Raw genomic sequence first — 17,967 nt, forward strand, 5'->3', positions numbered from 1 at the left:
AGCGCTGGCGCGCGGAAAAGCGGAGGCGGGCGCTCGGCAGTCGACTTGGAGTTGATAGTCGGCTTGGCGGTGGCTTGGAGGACCCCGGGACAGGGTGCCTGGGCCAACTTGGGACCACTGGGAGTGCAGAGGGGCCCCAGCGCCCTAAACTCCTGGGAACAGACGTGCGCGCCCTTGCGGCCGGCGCATCCTCCGCCGCCCACTAGCGTTGGCTGGCCCTGGGGAGGGGAGAGAATGCGAGAGGCCGACACTTCCGACTGATGGCCCTGCTGCTAGTCTCGGGGACAAAGCGACAGATTTCCTGTAGAAAAACTTCCCTCTCGCGTCTCCCTGGCCCCGCGGCGATCGAAGAGTTGGGGTTCTGCTTTCTTCTGGGATTTACGTGTTTCTTGAAACAGCTCCCTACGCGACCCTTTTCTCTTAAACTTTGACAGGAACTTTCCTTTGTCCCTGCCAATCCTCAGTGAGTTCTTTACAGGGGTCCGAGACAGGTTGTAGATATGATACGGCTTATCGGCTTTACCCCGATCCTAGCAGAGTTAGGACTGTCGCTGATGTGATTGGCCAGCACCTGCCTAACAATGAAGGTTTAGTTATGCTACAAGTAAGACGCCTCTAAAAAAATGTAAAACAGGCTTTACGTTTTACCTGCTATCTCCACAGGTTTACTGGTTTCTTAATACAATATGCTTGTATATCAAGGTGAGCAAATTTCAGCAAATGTCGTAAATAGTCCCAACTTAAATGGAATTGAACTCTAGAAGTCAATGTGCATAGAAGTCCTTGAGACTGACGCCATTCTAGATCTACCACTAGATGGTTTGCGATGTACGGAATTAAAGGCAGTCACTTCTACCTGAATTGTGATGAAAGTAGTTTACCTGAACATGCTGGGAAAGTGTGCTACCCTGTTTTATATTAGAAACCAGTTTCCAAATAAATTGAAAAGTACATTTTCAGATTTGACATTAAAAACACCTCCATGTCATTCTTACAAGAGGTACAAAAGCTTTTTAGAAAACTAAAGCCAGGAGTTTCTTCCCTTTTACCAGAATCTTTTCCCTCCATTTAACAGTACTATTGTGCTAAATGAAATTTACTTAATACATTACTCGTATATTCTCAAAACAATAAGGGCATTACAAACCTTGTATTATCTCTATTGTGTCAAGGAAACAAAACAGTTCGTTTAAGCAGTCATGCAAAAAATTCAAGAAAAACTGATTTTGCTCAATTCAACTAATTGAAGCAAAGTAGTTTTTCTTTTTGTTTTAATCTGCATTTTGTACATCATTTCCACATTGCTAAAGCAGCAAAATTCTGACCTCTGCAATACAATAAAATGTGTTACTGATATTGACAGATTATGCCACGAATAGAAAATTAGCGTGGAAATCCTACCTGGACTGAGGTATCAAAGGAAACCAAGAGATACTAGAGACAACAAGGAACCTGGAAAAAGATAGTGTTCCAACCTGTAAATAAGAAAACAGAGAAGGAGGCTCATGAATATTTAAGATACCAGCTAGTGAATTAAAACTGCAATGTAGTTGTCTGGCTTGAGTGTTCAGTTTTATTCATACATCTTTTTACTAGAAGCAAGTCATTTCACTTATTTTAAAGGTAGTAAATTAAGTGTTGACACTTGAGGTTTGAACCAATCATAAAGATGCCTTTAACATTCAGAAGTTTGTCTACAGACTTAAGAGGAAACCAAAAGTATTAGCTCTTCCAATGGCTTCCTAATTTTCTCAGCCAGAGTCTTTTCTGCAACCTAAAAATTCAATGCTAGCTGGCCTCACAAGTCCTACCTCACCTCCACCCCTCTGACCTCATTTCTGCTATGCACTTTGTTCCAGCTACACAGACCTGCTCCCTGCTTCTATAACACCAAAGCATCTCCTTGCCCTGAGGCCCTTGCACTGTGTATAGTTTCTATCTGGAAAGATCTTTCTACCAAATACCTGCATGGCTAGATCTTCCACTTCTGTCCAATCTTTGCTTAAAAGTCATCTTTTTTCAAAGAAGCCTACCCTAATCATCTCATTTAAAGTATTGCCCCTTCCCCAGAATCCTCCCTTCCTTGCTTCTGTTTTTTTCATAGTGCTTACCTTCTAACACCGTCATTTTCTGTTTTTATTTTCTATTGCCTTCCCTCCACTAGAAAGTTAGCTCCACAAGATCGGGGATTTTTTTTTTCATTTTGTTGAATGTTTCCTTAGTACCTAAAATACTCGAATAGTAGATGGCACAGAGTAGATGCTCAATAAATATTTCTTAAGTGAATAAATGAATGGATGAATGATTGCCTAAAAGACACCAAAAGGAAAAGACCTAATTAAAACTGTTTAAAAAACAAAATCCTTGGTGTTGAAAGATTAAATTATTTAAATATTGGCCATTGTGTGTTCTCTTCCAATTAATAGGAACATCACTTCTGCCACTAGAATGTTAAAAGTGTGTGACAGGCTGGGCGCAGTGGCTCACGCCTGTAATCCCAGCACTTTGGGAGGCCGAGGCGGGCGGATCACGAAGGTCAGGAGATCGAGACCATCCTGGCTAAGACGGTGAAACCCCCTCTCTACTACAAATACAAAAAATTAGCCGGGCGTGGTGGCGGGCGCCTGTAGTCCCAGCTACTCGGGAGGCTGAGGCAGGAGAATGGCATAAACCCGGGAGGCGGAGCTTGCAGTGAGCCGAGATCGCGCCACTGCACTCCAGCCTGGGCGAGAGCGAGACTCCGTCTCAAAAAAAAAACAAAAACAAAAAAGTGTGTGACAATTGTTACTTCCACTAGAATGCTACAGAAAACTTTATGACAAAATTGTGAGCTATGCCTTTTCCTTCACCTTTTTTCTCTTCTATTTTTTTTAATTTTTGTAGAGATGTGTTCTATGTTGCCAGACTAGTCTCTGGACTCCTGGCCTCAAGGATCCTCAGGCTTTGACCTCTGAAAGTGCTGGGATTGCAGGCATGAGCCACCACACCTGACCTCCTTCACTTTCTTAAATACATCTTGGGCATGAGTCAAAGTTAATTTGCTGGTAAGGGAAGCAACAAAGCGATTAAGGTATACTATATAAGAGTTATGGAAATTAAGGAGTTATATAGTTGGAAAAGAGAATGCTTATAGACACAACTGGCTTTAAAAAAAAAAAAAAAAAAAGCACCTAATTTGATACAGATTCAATGTCTTAAAACCATCCTATTCCTATCAGTTGTTACAGAGGAAACGTGGGACAGGGTGATCTGAAATGCCTGGTTCTTTGGCTATCAGAAATTAAAACAAAGCAAGCTATCTTAAGAAGCACGTGATGAGGATGCATCTGTGACTATTACTGCAAAAGGTTTGATTCCTCAACAGCCGTGTCCAGTCTGTCTGATTAACACAGGAAAGCATGACAAAAAGAGGTAAGAGGCAAAAATCGAGTGTAAGATGTTTTTAAACAGGCCACTGCCAGTGATTTCTAAACCTACAAGCAAATATTCGGAATATCCAAGTTGCCTGTTTTTTAATTTTGAAACAAAAACAATTTCTTCTACATATTCAGGTTGTCACCAATTGGCTCTAATTGCTTTTTGAGAAACAGGAAAAGCATGCCTTTGACCTCCTAGGCAAATTGCATCTAGCAAGCAGTTATCTCATTTAATCTTTTGATGCCTTAAAGCATTCTATTAACTCCAGTTTCTTCATAATGCAATATTATCAGTGTCATCTACCATCTCTACTGAACATTAAATACTATATACTCATTAACAAGGACTGGTGTCAAAGCCTGCAAATTGGTATTGAAATAATGCATTGACAACAGAGAAGACATCCTAAGAACAGGTAAGAGTTGGATATCCTCATTCTTTTTACAGCTTTAATAGGGCAGTAGTAAGCAGAAATCTCAGAGCATTTAAGAGTACTCTGAAGTCTAGCCCAGCATGTGCTTTTCTCTTGCATGATACTTTTTGAGGCAATTTTGAGCCAACTCAAGACAGAAAGACAGAAGCAGAAATAATATGAGGCTTTACTAACAAATACAGCCATAACAAAATAATAATGTACACAAATGTCTTCAATATTAGCTCTGCAATGCAAAGATCTAAATAGAAAGAACTGCATTATAAATTTGTAAAAGTCTACAAAATAATTAAGAGGTATTACTACATCAGTGACACCTCAGTCAATCATTTTGAAAACAAAAATTTAGAGCCCTTTTCAAACATTTAATTCTTAATTATGGATACTGTTTTTCAGTATCTATTATGGGCCAGGCACTGGTGGTAGACATTTTGCATGTATTATATTTAACATTTGAAAAAGATCATTACAGTAGATCTTACTACCCTTAGACGCCACTAGAGGTTTAGTAATTTAGTATTTCCTTTTAATATACTCCCATCAATGTGGTATGGTTTTTCATTTGGTTAGTTTTGTTTTTAAGCACATGCTTACTTTCTAGTACTATAAGATGCCCTGGGGTCATCATGCCCCAGGTCTAGAATCAGCCATATGTTTCAGAAATCTTGGTGTCTTTTGTTGGAGAATGGTGTCAGAAACCAAAATCTAGGCTCAAGAAGTGCTATTTGCTGCTTGGGTGTCATTTCTTTTAAGACCTGGTAGCTGACAGAGCAAGGAATTAACTACTTGTATACTAACCCTTGTATATATACCTGTGTATAAATATTTCAGCATGTAATCATTTGTATTTATATTAAGCTAAACATGAATTCATACTGGTATCCAACTCTAATCCATTATCAGATGGATCATTCTAGTCTCTTCCCCTTGCTTATCTGTATGTAATTTCTACTTCGACAGTGAGAAACCTGACACCTAACATCTACCATCCATTTACTTAATTGTTCAGTTTCAAAATACATATATAGCAATTTCAGAATTGTTAACCCATACCCCCATGGGAAACAAATTTATCACCTAGAGTACATTGCCTATGTGCAGTTCCTTCAGTATAGACCAATTCCTTATAGACCAATCATTCCTAAAGTCACTTAGTTCAGCACCTTTTCTCCCAACCCTTTCATTGAGATTGTTTCATACGTTTGTGATACATTTAAATTCTCTAGTCAAAGTCAGCATTCTTTCCTGAGATTTGCCTACCTCCTAAATGATTTGATTTTTAATTTGCATACATTTTCACTCTTTGTGCTGCAAAGTTCTACAAGTTCTGACAAATGCATTATGTCATGTCTCCACCATTGTAGTATCATACAGAATAGTTTCATAGCCCTAAAACATAAAGGAAAAGAGAAGTACATAACGAAATTGCTTTTATATGTTTATCTGTAGACCCAAACAACTGATCATTGTATTGAATAAACTTCACTTGAATCAGAGATATTTATATTGATAAATAATATATAATCGATTTCTCTATAATACCTAGTTACCTAATACTTGTTAAAGTCTTACCATATACTAGTAGCTGTTCTAGGTGCTTCACAGCAATCCTATAAGATAGGAACTGTTATTATTTCCATTTTACAAATGAGTAAACTGAGGCTCAGAGAGTTAAAATTTTTTGCTGAAGTTTACACAGCTAGTAGAAGAGCCAATATTTAAAGAAAAAATGATACATTTATACATAACTGTATATATGTGTAAGCTTATCTATATGTACATATATATGTTATGTGAAGTTGTATGATACAAAATTGTGTGTATACTGTATCAAGTATATTAATTGAGCTAACTTTAAGAACTAAAAATTTTCAACCATCTTTGTCCTTCATTTTTTATGTGAATCGTAAATGTTGTGGTGGGTCCTTGAACTCCTGTTTTTGCCTTTAGCCAAAGGAGGAAATGAGAAAAGGAATCAGTACTCATAGATGAAGCTTAATACATGCCTATATTTAAGGCTTACCTCAGCTAGTTTCATTTTTACAGAAGAAGGGTGAAATCAAAGGCTTTCATTATATTGCTTCCTGTTTTACTATTTTAACAACTAAGGTAAAATAATAAAATTATTCTAAGAATTACTGTTGTTTTTAAATGATAATATGTTAATTTGCACAGTTAATTTGGCATACCTTCACCCTTGCATATATGGTGATCTTTTTGTTTTGAATGAAAATTTTAAATTGAAAACTATTTATAATAAATGTACATACAATTAGATGGAAGAGATGTTACACACATGCCCCACAATATTGGCTGTGGAATAAAAAGAATAAAAGTCTGGAAAGATTTGCACTGTGGCCTTGCCTTTGCTATTAAATGAAATTAAACCTTGGAAATGAAAGATCACCATTTGTTGAGCTTCAGTTTCCTTTTCTGTAAAGTAATGACATTGAAACATATAATTAGAGTAACACGAATATACTGTCTACATTAATATGGTGGGTTGTTATTGTAATCATTGGACAATGCCTTGTGGCTCAAGATCAAATGCTTCGTAAGGTTTCTTTTTGTGTTAAAACTGTTATACTTAGTGAAAGTAAGTTGCAGTTCATTTTCTTATCACTTTCCTTCAACAAATATATGCATCATCACCTTTTTACAAAAACCTTGCTACCAAGCAGTGGCACAGACTGCTGTGAACTATTTTGCGTATGGTAATGAACTCCTCGAATTACCACCTTTCTATTTAAAATGAGACACCTCCTACCTTATAATGGCCATATGTGCAAATGAACAGAAAAATCAGCAAAAATGTCAAGAAAAGTTCTGGTGTATAAAAACAAATCAAATTATCAAATAAAAGGCATATAAAATCAGGCTATTTATTCTTGAAATCTATGGAATGTTCACCTAATCTGGATGGATAAGATTTGTATTCTGTCTTGTTCACTAAATCAGCAAAATGCTGAGGGCTCACATTTTATTTTTAAAAATAGATGTCCTTTTCGAGTTTTCCTGTTGCTGGGGAAGTGTTCTTGCTGTTGCTAACAGAGAGCTAAATGTTCTGCTTTGAATGGGATGTGTTTGTTTTTATTGGTAGGAGTGGCAGAAGGATGAATGAAGGAATCCATGTTTTTAGCTGTGTTTCTTTAAGTGAGATGTCTGCCTTCTGGGTAGAGGTACCCTATTGGCTATTTACCAGATAATCCGTCTATAGAATCATAGAATATGCTCATTAGTTTACATATTATTTTATTCATTAAATCTTAAATGGGCTAACTATTGAAATTTAGAGATCATAAGGTTATGGAATTCATATCAGGAACATCAATTATCGCTCAACATCTAGTGGTTAGAAGGTGCACAGAAGATATTTAAACCCTTTACATTTTTGCCTAATGTAATTTAGCCTCAATAAAAAGGGAAGAAAAATAGATGAGATCTGGCTTTTTCTTTAAATCTTTTGATCATATAATTAAAATACAAGCCATTTTTTTCTTAATCTTTATATATTACTCTTTGCTCTATTTACCACAGGAAACTGATGGGAGAAATATCACAGACAAAATATTACAAAATATTACTTTGGTATATACTGTGCTTAAAACTGCATGGAAAAACAGTAGTTCTTCTGGCTATCCCAACCTTACATAGGAATTACAGAATTACTTTTTAATGTAATTTATTGCCCTAAAATTAAGTTCTATATTATTATGATTTTAATTGTGTTATAGTACTATATAAAAGATTGTTGATTTCATAAACAAGAGCTTTTACCTTGTGTCTGTTCATTGAACTTTATGGTTATGCCAAAAAATGTGATAATGCTGAAACTCTACACTGTGAAAATATAATTGAGTTTCTAAATTTCATGTTTGTCTTTAGGGTAAAGTTGTTACCCTAAAGTCATTGGTTTATGGGGAGGAGGCAATATTTTATAATAGCTCTCTAAATCTATCTGTAGCATGACGATGCTATGTGTTCACCTCATCATTTCATTTTCCTCATTGATATTGAAAGAGATTACATGCTCTACCTATCTGGTTAGGGTGGTCTAACTAGCTTAAATCAAAGGAGTGTAGCAATCCTCCCCTCTATCCATCTTCCAAGGTGACCTTGGATGCTACAGATTGAGATAATAGAAACTCAAACTGGAAGGAACTACACAGGAGAACCCATCTACTAGATCAGGAAAAAAATACCTTTGGACTTTGCATGAGTGACAAATTCTTTTATTATTATGGGTGGTGGTGACAGCAGCTGGCAATATATGCCCTGAATAAAATACCCTCTAACTCTACTTTCTGAGAATAGAAAGTTTCTAACCTAAGGAATGTTTGCCCTCTTTTTCCCCCCACCCCTCAGGATCAGGGGACTGTTTTAATTAAGGGATATTACTTAAGTAGATCTCCAATTGATATACAATCCTCGAAGGACTATGGCCTTAATAAATCATGTCGTAGGTGTTATAGATTAGACTACATACACACACACACAGAGATTAAGATTTCTGGGTCAAAAGGGTGACCTCAAAACCCTGCTCTGGCCGGGCGTGGTGGCTCACACCTGTAATCCCAGCACTTTGGGAGGCCGAGGTGGGTAGATCACTTCAGGTCAGGAGTTCAAGACCAGCCTGACCAACATGGTGAAACCCTGTCTCTACTAAAAAAAAATAGAAAATTAGCTGGGCATGGTGGCACACACTTGTAATCCCAGCTACTTGTGAGGCTGAGGCAAGAGAATTGCTTGAATCCGAGAGGCGGAGGTTACAGTGAGCCAAGGTCACGCCATTGCATTCCAGCCTGGACAACAAGAGCAAAACTCCGTCTAAAAAAGAAAAAAAAAATACCCTACTCCAACCAGGTTACACAGAAAAGAAAACCAAGGAAGCGATGAATAGCAATAAGGATGAATAAGAGAGTTACGGACCAGAAACAGGGAACATCCTGAGAAACTCTCCAGAGAGTTCCAATAGCTAATATAATCCAAGGATGTGGTAAAACTGGAAACTAAGAGAGTAGTTGGAGAGGATTCCGATTTTGAAAGATGTTCTATTGTGGGCCAAATAGTATTAAACAACATTGCATGCTGCACAGAAATCTTTCATGAAAAGAAGAGTCAATCAGTGCAGCAAACTTCATTGTTATCTTATTTTCAGAAATTGCTACTAGTGCACATCTTTGTGTTCAGTAATGTCCTGTCGGTAGCTTAAAACCAGCTATAGCGGGAGAATGTACACAACAGAAATAGCCAAATGACAAATTAAGGCTTGAATTATTGCTTTGCTGGTTTTTTAGAGTTAAGACCAAGAGAAAATGTTAATAATGAATAGTAGGCCAGACGTGGTGGCTCACGCCTGTAATCACAGCACTTTGGGAGGCTAAGGCAGGAGGATTGCTTGAGGCCAGGAGTTTGAGACCAGCCTGGGCAACATAGTGAGATCCTGTTTCTACAAAAATAAAATAGAAAATAGCCAGGCATGGTGACACATGTGTGGAGGAGGCACCTACTTGGGAGGCTGAGGCAGGCGGATCACCTGAGTCCAGGAGTTCAAGGTTGCAGTGAGCCATGATCATGCCACTGCACCCCAGCCTGGGCTACAAAGTGAAACCCTGTCTCAAAAAAAGAAAACACACATATAAAGGTGTCATGACTAGCTGTACATGATGTATAGCACAAACAAAGAACTATCTTTCAAGTATAGGCACAGCCTTTTTGTGTATATGTAGTTTGTTTTATTGCAATTTGCAGATATTTTGGTTTTTACAAATTGAATGTTTGTGGCAACCCTGCATCAAGCAAGTTTGTCAGCACCATTTTTCCAACATGTGCTCACTTCATGTTTCATTTTCACATTTTGGTAATTCTCACATTTCAAACTTTGTCATTATTATTATATCTGTTATGATGGTCTGTAATCAGTGATTTTTGATGTCAATATTGTAATTTTGGAGGGGCAATATGTACCATATCCATATAAGACTGCAAATTTAATCAATAATGTTGTGTTCTGACTGTTCCACTGACTGGTCTTTCTCACTCTCTCTTCCTTTCTTCAGACCACTTTATCCCCTGAGACACAAGAACATTGAAATTAGACCAACTAATAACACTATAATGGCCTCTAAATATTCAAGTGAAATGAAGAATCATGTCTCTTTCAATCAAAAGCTAGAAATGATTAAGCTTAGTGAGGAATGCATGTCAAAAGCCAAGATAGGCTGAAAGCTAGGCCTCTAGCACCAACAATTAGCCCAGTTGTGGATACAAAGAAAAGGTCTTGAAGGAAATTGAAAGTGCTACTGCATTGAACACATAAAAGATATGAAAGTGGAACTGCCATATTACTAATATGGAGAAAGTTTGAGTGGTCTGGATAGATCAACCCAGCTACAACATTCTCTTAAGCCAAAGCCTAATGCATAGTAAGGCCCTAACTCTCTTCAATTCTATCAAGGTTGAGAGAAGTAAAGAAACTGCAGAAGAAAGGCTTGAAGCTAGCAGAGGTTGGTTCAGGGGGTTTAAAGAAAGAAGCTATCTCTATAACATGAAAGTACAAGGTGAAGCAACAAGGGCTGATGTAGAAGCTGCAGCAAGTTATCCAGAAGATCTAGCCAAGATCATTGATGAAAGTGGCTATCTTAAACAATATATTTGCAATGTAGATGAAACAGCTTTCTATTGGCAGAAGATGTCATCCAGGATATTTACGGCTAGATAAGAGAAGACAATGCCTGGCTTCAGAGCTTCAAAGGACAGGCTGACTCTCTCATTAGAGGCTAATGCAACTGGTGAGTTTAAGTTGAAACCCATGCTCATTTGTCATTCTGAAAATCCCAACGCCCTTAAGAATTATACTAAATCTACTCTGCCTGTGCTCTAGAAATGGAACAACAAATCCTGGGTAACAGCACATCTGTTTACAACATAGTTTACTGAATATTTTAAGCCCACAGTGGAGACCTACTGCTCAGAAAGAGGGATTCCTTTGAAAATATTACTGCTTATTAACAATGGACCTGATCACCCAAGAGCTCTGATGGAGATGTCTGGGAGAGAAATGTTGTTTTCATGCCTGCTAACCCAACATCTGTTCTGCAGCCCATGAATCAAGGAGTTGTTTCAACTTTCAAGTCTTAGTGTTTAAGAAATGCATTTCATAAGGCTGTAGCTGCCATAGATTAGTGATTTCTCTCATGGATCTGAGCAAAGTAAATTGAAAATTTTTGGAAAGGTTTCACCCTGCTAGGTGTCATTAAAAATATTTGTGATTCATGGGAGGAGGCCAAACTATCAATATTTATGTAGGAGTTTGGAAGAACTGGATTCCAACGCTCATAAATGACTTACAGAGGTTCAAGACTCCAGCGGAAGAAGTTATTTTAAGTGTGGAAGACATAGCAAGAGAACTAGAATTAGAAATATAATCTGGAGATGTGACTGAATTGCTGCAATCTCATCATCAAACTTGAGTGGATGAGGAATGGCTTCTTATGGATGACCAAAGAAATGCCTTCTTGAGATGGAATGTACTCCTAGTGAAGATGCTGTGAACATTGTTGAAATCACAACAAACGATTTAGAATATTACATAATATTATTATTAATATAATAATATATTATTAGTTGATAAAGCAGCAGCCGAGTTGGAGAAGATTCCAATTTTGAAAGATGTTCTATTGTGGGCCAAATAGTATCAAACAACATTGCATGCTGCACAGAAATCTTTCATGAAAAGAAGAGTCAATCAGTGCAGCAAACTTCATTGTTATCTTATTTTCAGAAATTGCTACAGCTACCCCAACCTTCAGCAACTGCTAGCCTGATCAGTCAGCAGCCATCAACCTTGAGGCAAGACCCTCCACCAGCAAAAAGATTACCACTGGCTGAAGGCTCAGATGATTGTTAGCAATTTTTAGCAGCAAAATACTTTTAAATTAAATTATGTGTATTTTTTAGATATAATGCTATTGCACACTTAATAGATTACAGTTTTATATAAACATAACTTCTATATGCACTAGAAAGCCAAAAAATTTTTGTGACTTGCTTTATTGAGATATTTGCTCTATTGCTGTGGTCTGGAACTGAACCCACAATATCTCCAAGGTATACCTGTATTCAAAAACTTAATTATCCAATTTAGCGAAGAATTTGCTCACATGAAGTTGTTCATTGACAAATGAATGAAGTTCTGACATTTACTTGCTAACAAAAAAGAAAATATCAGCCAGCACTCATGTTTATGGAACACTTTTTATTAATTGCAACCATAATTTAGGGAGGATACAGGAATTCAGCAAAAGTCAGAAAAAGCATTAGAAGAGGTTTAATTGGCTATGTGAAAATCATAACATGAATATTATATCATTTTTAATAATTGTGTGCCATTTATTCTTCATGTTAGTAAGGTATATTTCAAAAATATATACATGTGTGTATTTTCTTTCCTAGAGAGCAAATTTATCAGCACAGCACTGACACTCTTTTACCCCTTTCACACTGCCTTAGTTTATCCATTAATTGCCAGCTCATTTCCTTCTTTGACATTCTCACATTTGTTTGGCTGAAACTTGAAATAGTTGTCAGAAAAAAGTTGAGAAAGGTAATTTCTCACCATTATCTCTGTTGTCTTAGATACTTGATACGGGAAGCTGTGGATATTGGTTATAGTATTTAAGGTATTCCATTCTCTTTCTTCTAGTTACAAACTTCGCCTCTCTTGCCTTCCTGCCACAGAAGAGACTATGGAACTCAGACTTGATTAATTTGAGCAACAGTGATTAGTGGATTATCAAGTGTCCTAATGAAACAGAGAATTTGTCTCTGGGTTTGATACATAGATTCTCAGGGGAACTTCTTCCTAGGGTGGTTAAGCTGGATCTTCTGGCAGGTTAAGTTCTCCACCATGTGAAGAAGGTGTCTCTGCAGCAGGAGAAAATGAGATTACTGTGCCAAGAGAGGTAATTCCCACAGTAGTGAACAGCAGATAGAGTACATCCTGGTAATGCTGACTCTCCAGACCCAGTTCTTGTGGGCATTATTTCTTGCAGCCATTGAGTTATTCTACTATTTTCCCAGCTATATGGGCAATATATTGATATTTGCCTTAAGATAATTTGAGTTGACTTTCTCTTATTTGCAACAATAGTGTCCTGACTCATAAAAATCCCTGTGTATTTAGTGGGCAGGCTTCATTGAGTTTGCAAACTTCCTGAAATTCTATGCAAGATTTGTGTGTTTCTGTTTAGGTGCATTTTTACCCTCTGGGAATAGGGTTCCTGGCTTTCCTCAGATTTGAAAAAAGAATATATGCCCACAAAAGCTGACTAAAGTTAACGTGAGTCAAAATAAGCTAAATACATAGCTTTGTATGTCAGAATTTGTTCAGTATGTATCACACAAATCAAGTGGTGGTTACATTCACCTGAGCATGAATTTGAGTCTTTCTTTGATGTTTTTGACCTAGATTTCAAAGCTTCCTAGGAGTTTTAAGTCCCAAAGGCACTTAATTTTCGTTTGATTTCTTCCTTGTTACTTTCTTCACATAGTAACCTATTTGTATATGTGTGATATTGTTAGCATATTTCTCAGGAGAGACTAAAATGGAAGGCACTTGTTATTCACTTGATTTATGAAATTTCAAGAAGGATGAACAGTGAATATGGAGTCAGTATCTGTATTTTATCAAAACTTCAAAAAATGACTTTTATCTATCTTTAGAAATAACTTTCAAGGAAATGACATCAGGCATTAAACTCAAATTTGGTAACTATTTCTCAGATGTTTTAAGATTACTTTTACAAAGACTTCTGGGTTAAGAGGACAATGAAATTAAGTTATAGGGTGGGAAGAACCTTTGTTGGGGGCAAATTAAAACTAGACTTATTGTGAATGAGAAAACAGTAAAATATAAGAAACCTATCTTTTTCTCTTGTGATATTAGCTATCAAGTGGAAAATAATTGCATTTGGTAAAAGCAAAATAAAGTGTTCCCAATACTATGCATTCAATACCTTTACTTCAGAAACAGCTAAAGCAATTTCAGAGGATGATTTTTGTCTAAGAAAGTAATTTATTGCTTGAATAAGCATGACACAGAAGGCTGTGCAGGTTCTGCTCGCCTAACTGAAGCAATATTTTGTCAGCCTCTGTGAGAGTTTTGATTGATTGTATCTATGGCACTAAAAAGAAATTATTTAAATCTTCTTTAAAATGTAATGCACACAATAAAGTAATATAGTGAGTTCTTTGAAAATAAATCTTAATTGAAAATTAAAATGCAGTATATTTAACTTTATAAAAAATAAAAACACTTTCTCACCGGAGCCAATAGACAACATTATAAATATCTTGTCAAAGTTGAAGTAAATACACAATGTTTAAGGCTTACAGAAGAATACAAACAGACTAAAATATCAGATTAATGGATAAGTCTAGTAATGAGAATTTAAGAGCTAAAGCTATGAAATTAGCTGGCCTTTTTTTTTTTTTTTTTTAGACGGAGTTTCACTCTTGTTGCCCAGGCTGGAGCACAATGGCATGATCTTGGCTCACCACAGCCTCCACCTGCTGGATTCAAGCGATTCTCCTGCCTCAGCCTTCCGAGTAGCTGGGACCACAGGCATACACCACAATGCCCAGCTAATTTTGTATTTTTAGTAGAGACAGGGTTTCACCATGTTGTTCAGGCTGGTCTCGAACTCCCTACCTCAGGTGATCCACCCACCTCGGCCTCTCAAAGTGCTGGGATTACAGGCGTAAGCCACCACGCCTGGCCAACTGGACCATTTTAAGAAGAATTTTACTACATTTAAATTTGTGCACTTAGTTGAAATTTAGTGTTGCTTCTCTAAATCATACAAACCATTAAGTTGTTAGTTGAGAATGATTAATACACAGAAAGAAATTCTATCCTTAGTTCTAAGTCTGCAGTAGTTTATACCTATTTAATGGGTAGTTGGGCTAGTCTGACCTTTAAGGCTAGCTCATATTCTTGGAATCTACATCTTCATGAATACCTCTTATGCTATTGGCAATAATATTAATTCAAACATATGCACAGATAGGTTGATATATAAGCTTGACACAGAAAGCTATTAAGTCGTGTTCACTGAACTGAAACAATATTTTACCATCCTTTACATGAGTGTGTGTATGTGTGTGGGTGTGTCTAAAAGAAAGGTTTGGGTACAAGATTAATGAATTGACCCCTGGATGTTCCTGATGACAGAACTCAGATTTTCATGAGAATTCATTACAATAGAACTGCAAATTAACATGGTTTTAGGTGTTGTGTTCAGCTCCGAGAAGAAAAAGTTAGATGCAAAGAAATCTGGTTTGAGACAAGAAATATGTGACTTATTATTCTTTATTATCTACTTACTGAAATTCTTTATTACCTCCATAAGATACCTTACCCTGATGTCAAAAGTAGTAACTGATCCCGAACTAAACCATGCTGTGACACAGTTTGGCACTATTTAAGTTGTTATTTTATGTGACATGCAGATAGAGTTTTAAAACACAAAATAAATAACCAACAGACCCATGTGGCAATTCCTCATTCCTCACACCAAAGACTTTATAGATACTAAGGAGTATATAAAACACCACACTCTCACCCATGGATAATACTAATACCGAGTTAGAAGGTTTTCACCCTTATACTGCCAGAAAGGAAATTGCAAACAGATGATATACACAGTTCATTGATATGCTTAATACACTTACTCCATGAAGTGTAGAAAAACTGCCAAAAAAAGAAATTATGAACAGCATTCCAAATGCTTAGGAAGTTAATGTTACATTTTAGAAAAGGAATGACCGAAAACCATTTTCTACTTCATACATGCTACTTAGATATCTGCACAAGCTTTCCCCTCACAGATAAAAAACTGAAAGTAAATGTAAAACACCAATAAACCTGGCCACTAATATTGCCACTTCAAGAACATGGACAATAATGTGACATCTTTCATAGCTGACAGGATTTCTGCCAGAGGCTTGATAGATTGTCCTCTACCGAGTTACTTCTACCTATTTCTCAATTACAAGCTTATGTTCCTGCAAAATACTAACCTAGCCAAATAAATAACCGTTGTTTCTGAAAAGAGCATCTGCCCTGTGTCCCTTCTTCTATTCTATTTTAATAAATCAGGGTCAGCACATGACCAAAAAAAAAAAAAAAAAAATCTGAAATCTTCTCTACTAGTCTCTCCGGAAATACAGCATCTAAAATTAATCCTAAGCGTCCACTTTTGTGCTTTCTCTCCTCATACCTTATAATGACACCTCTACCTTTTCTGATTCACAGGTAACTCCTAAACTAAAGGTACATCAGACCCAACAGGCAGAAAAAGAGCCTGCAAGGCAAGAGAATGAGACCCAAATGCTGCACCAGTGTAAGCTGAAGTACAAAGGAGGCCAAAAGTTTACCCTACTATGTTTGATTTTTAAAATTCTATAGCCCATTTTAGGTTAAAAATCCTATCACCTCTTTTTTCAAAATGTCTACCCCCATCCCAAACATGAGGACCACTTTTTCTACCCTCTTCCAAATGTGAAACCTGCTGAGAAATTAAAAAGAACAGAAGTCAATAGGCACTGAGGAAAAAGATGGGTCTCAGAGTAGGTTTGCGGTAGGTACAAAACATTTAAAGTATTAGTATAAGTCCTTTAACAAAAGTAAGATAATTCTTTTACTTTCAGAATTTTTATTTGCATAACTTTGTTTAATAGACAACTGATTGAACTTTGATTATAAAATAATTATGAAAACCCCAAAATGAATGTGACTGCTTGCCGTAATTGATGCAGTTACAGTTTGAAAGTAACACATGTCACAAAGAGAGGACACAGCAGAAAATTTAGAATCATAATTTTTAGGCAGTAACTGTTGATGAATGCCAATTTTGAATTATTTTAAAAACCAGAGACTAATAAATAGTTTTATAGGACACAGTTTTATAAAACTTAAAAGTAAATTTTTTTGTGAACTCTCTAGAGATTAAGTTTTGGCAAATATGCTAGTGATGAAACACTTTCTATTCTATAATAATTATATTGTATGCAATCATTATTTTGTATGTCTTTACTACATCGAGCTTCTCAAAGAGCCTATCTTTGTATCTCCAGATCCTATACAAAATGTAACTAAATAAATGTTTGCACAGTTGATTATTTTACTTATTTATACCTTATATTGTTATAGAATACATTCTTGAGAGTTTACATTAGAATCAGTTCTGAAGCTTTTTAGAAAACAAATTCTCGGACCCCACTCTGCACATAGGGCTAGATATGTTTTAAAAGCTGTACAAATTGATATACATGCTGTGACATGATGGATATATAGAGACATGATGGAAACATGCCTGCCAAAGTCAGGAGCAAGGTAAGGATACCTATCAGCTCCACTACTACTAAACTTAGACCAAAGCTATTAGCTGGTGAAATCATACAAGGGAAAATAAGCAGCATTGTAAGAATTTGAAAAGAAAGAACCCAGTGCAGTAGTGCATACCTGGCAACTGAAGTCCTAGCTACTTGGGAGGCTGAGGTGGGAGGAGGGCTTGAGCCCAGGAGTTTGAGGCCGGGCTGAAAAACACAGGAAGATCCTATTTCTTAAAAACTAAAACTAAAAATAAAAAAATTAGAAAACAGAGTAAAACTGTATGTAATGACATATGATACATTGGTATACCGAAAACACAGAAGATAATCAATGCTAAGACTAACACAAGAAAAAACATTTAATAAGGTAGCAGATATTAAAAATATATAATTAAAGAAGCAAATGTTTAAAATAAGGGCAGAAAGAAATATTTAGAAATAAATCAACAAAAACTGTGCAAAACCTATGTAAGAAAAACCTTAAAATACTCAAATTCAGAAAGTAGGCCTGAAGTAATGGAAATACATCCTTTCTCTTTGGGAAAGAAAACTCGATATTATAAAGATGTAAATTCCCTTTAATTTAATATATAAATTAAATGTGATCCCAATAAAGATACTCTGAAGTTGTTGTTGTTATTTGATGAAGATAGATTAATGCTAAGATTCATGTGGAAAAGTAAACATGCAAGAATACATAGGGAAACTCCAAATAAAGAAAA

At 36.4% G+C, this 17,967-nt stretch overlaps 1 long non-coding RNA gene across 4 annotated transcripts; it reads left to right on the plus strand.

Annotated features, from left to right (window-relative positions):
* The first annotated feature begins 26 nt into the window (after positions 1-26).
* LOC105475642 (uncharacterized) lies at positions 27-16,768 on the plus strand. 4 transcript variants are annotated; one of them, XR_011622215.1, is made up of 4 exons: positions 27-3,832; positions 5,801-5,959; positions 9,910-12,813; positions 16,167-16,768. It is a non-coding gene; the product is annotated as an uncharacterized lncRNA (long non-coding RNA). The 4 variants fall into 4 exon arrangements; XR_011622214.1 differs by lacking the exon at positions 16,167-16,768 and adding an exon at positions 14,352-16,158; XR_011622213.1 differs by lacking the exon at positions 16,167-16,768 and having other exon boundaries at positions 27-3,044; positions 3,219-3,832; positions 9,910-14,192.
* Positions 16,769-17,967: the final 1,199 nt, after the last annotated feature.

Source organism: Macaca nemestrina, chromosome 4 (assembly GCF_043159975.1).
Source record: "Macaca nemestrina isolate mMacNem1 chromosome 4, mMacNem.hap1, whole genome shotgun sequence".
In the NCBI taxonomy this organism is placed as follows: domain Eukaryota; kingdom Metazoa; phylum Chordata; class Mammalia; order Primates; family Cercopithecidae; genus Macaca; species Macaca nemestrina.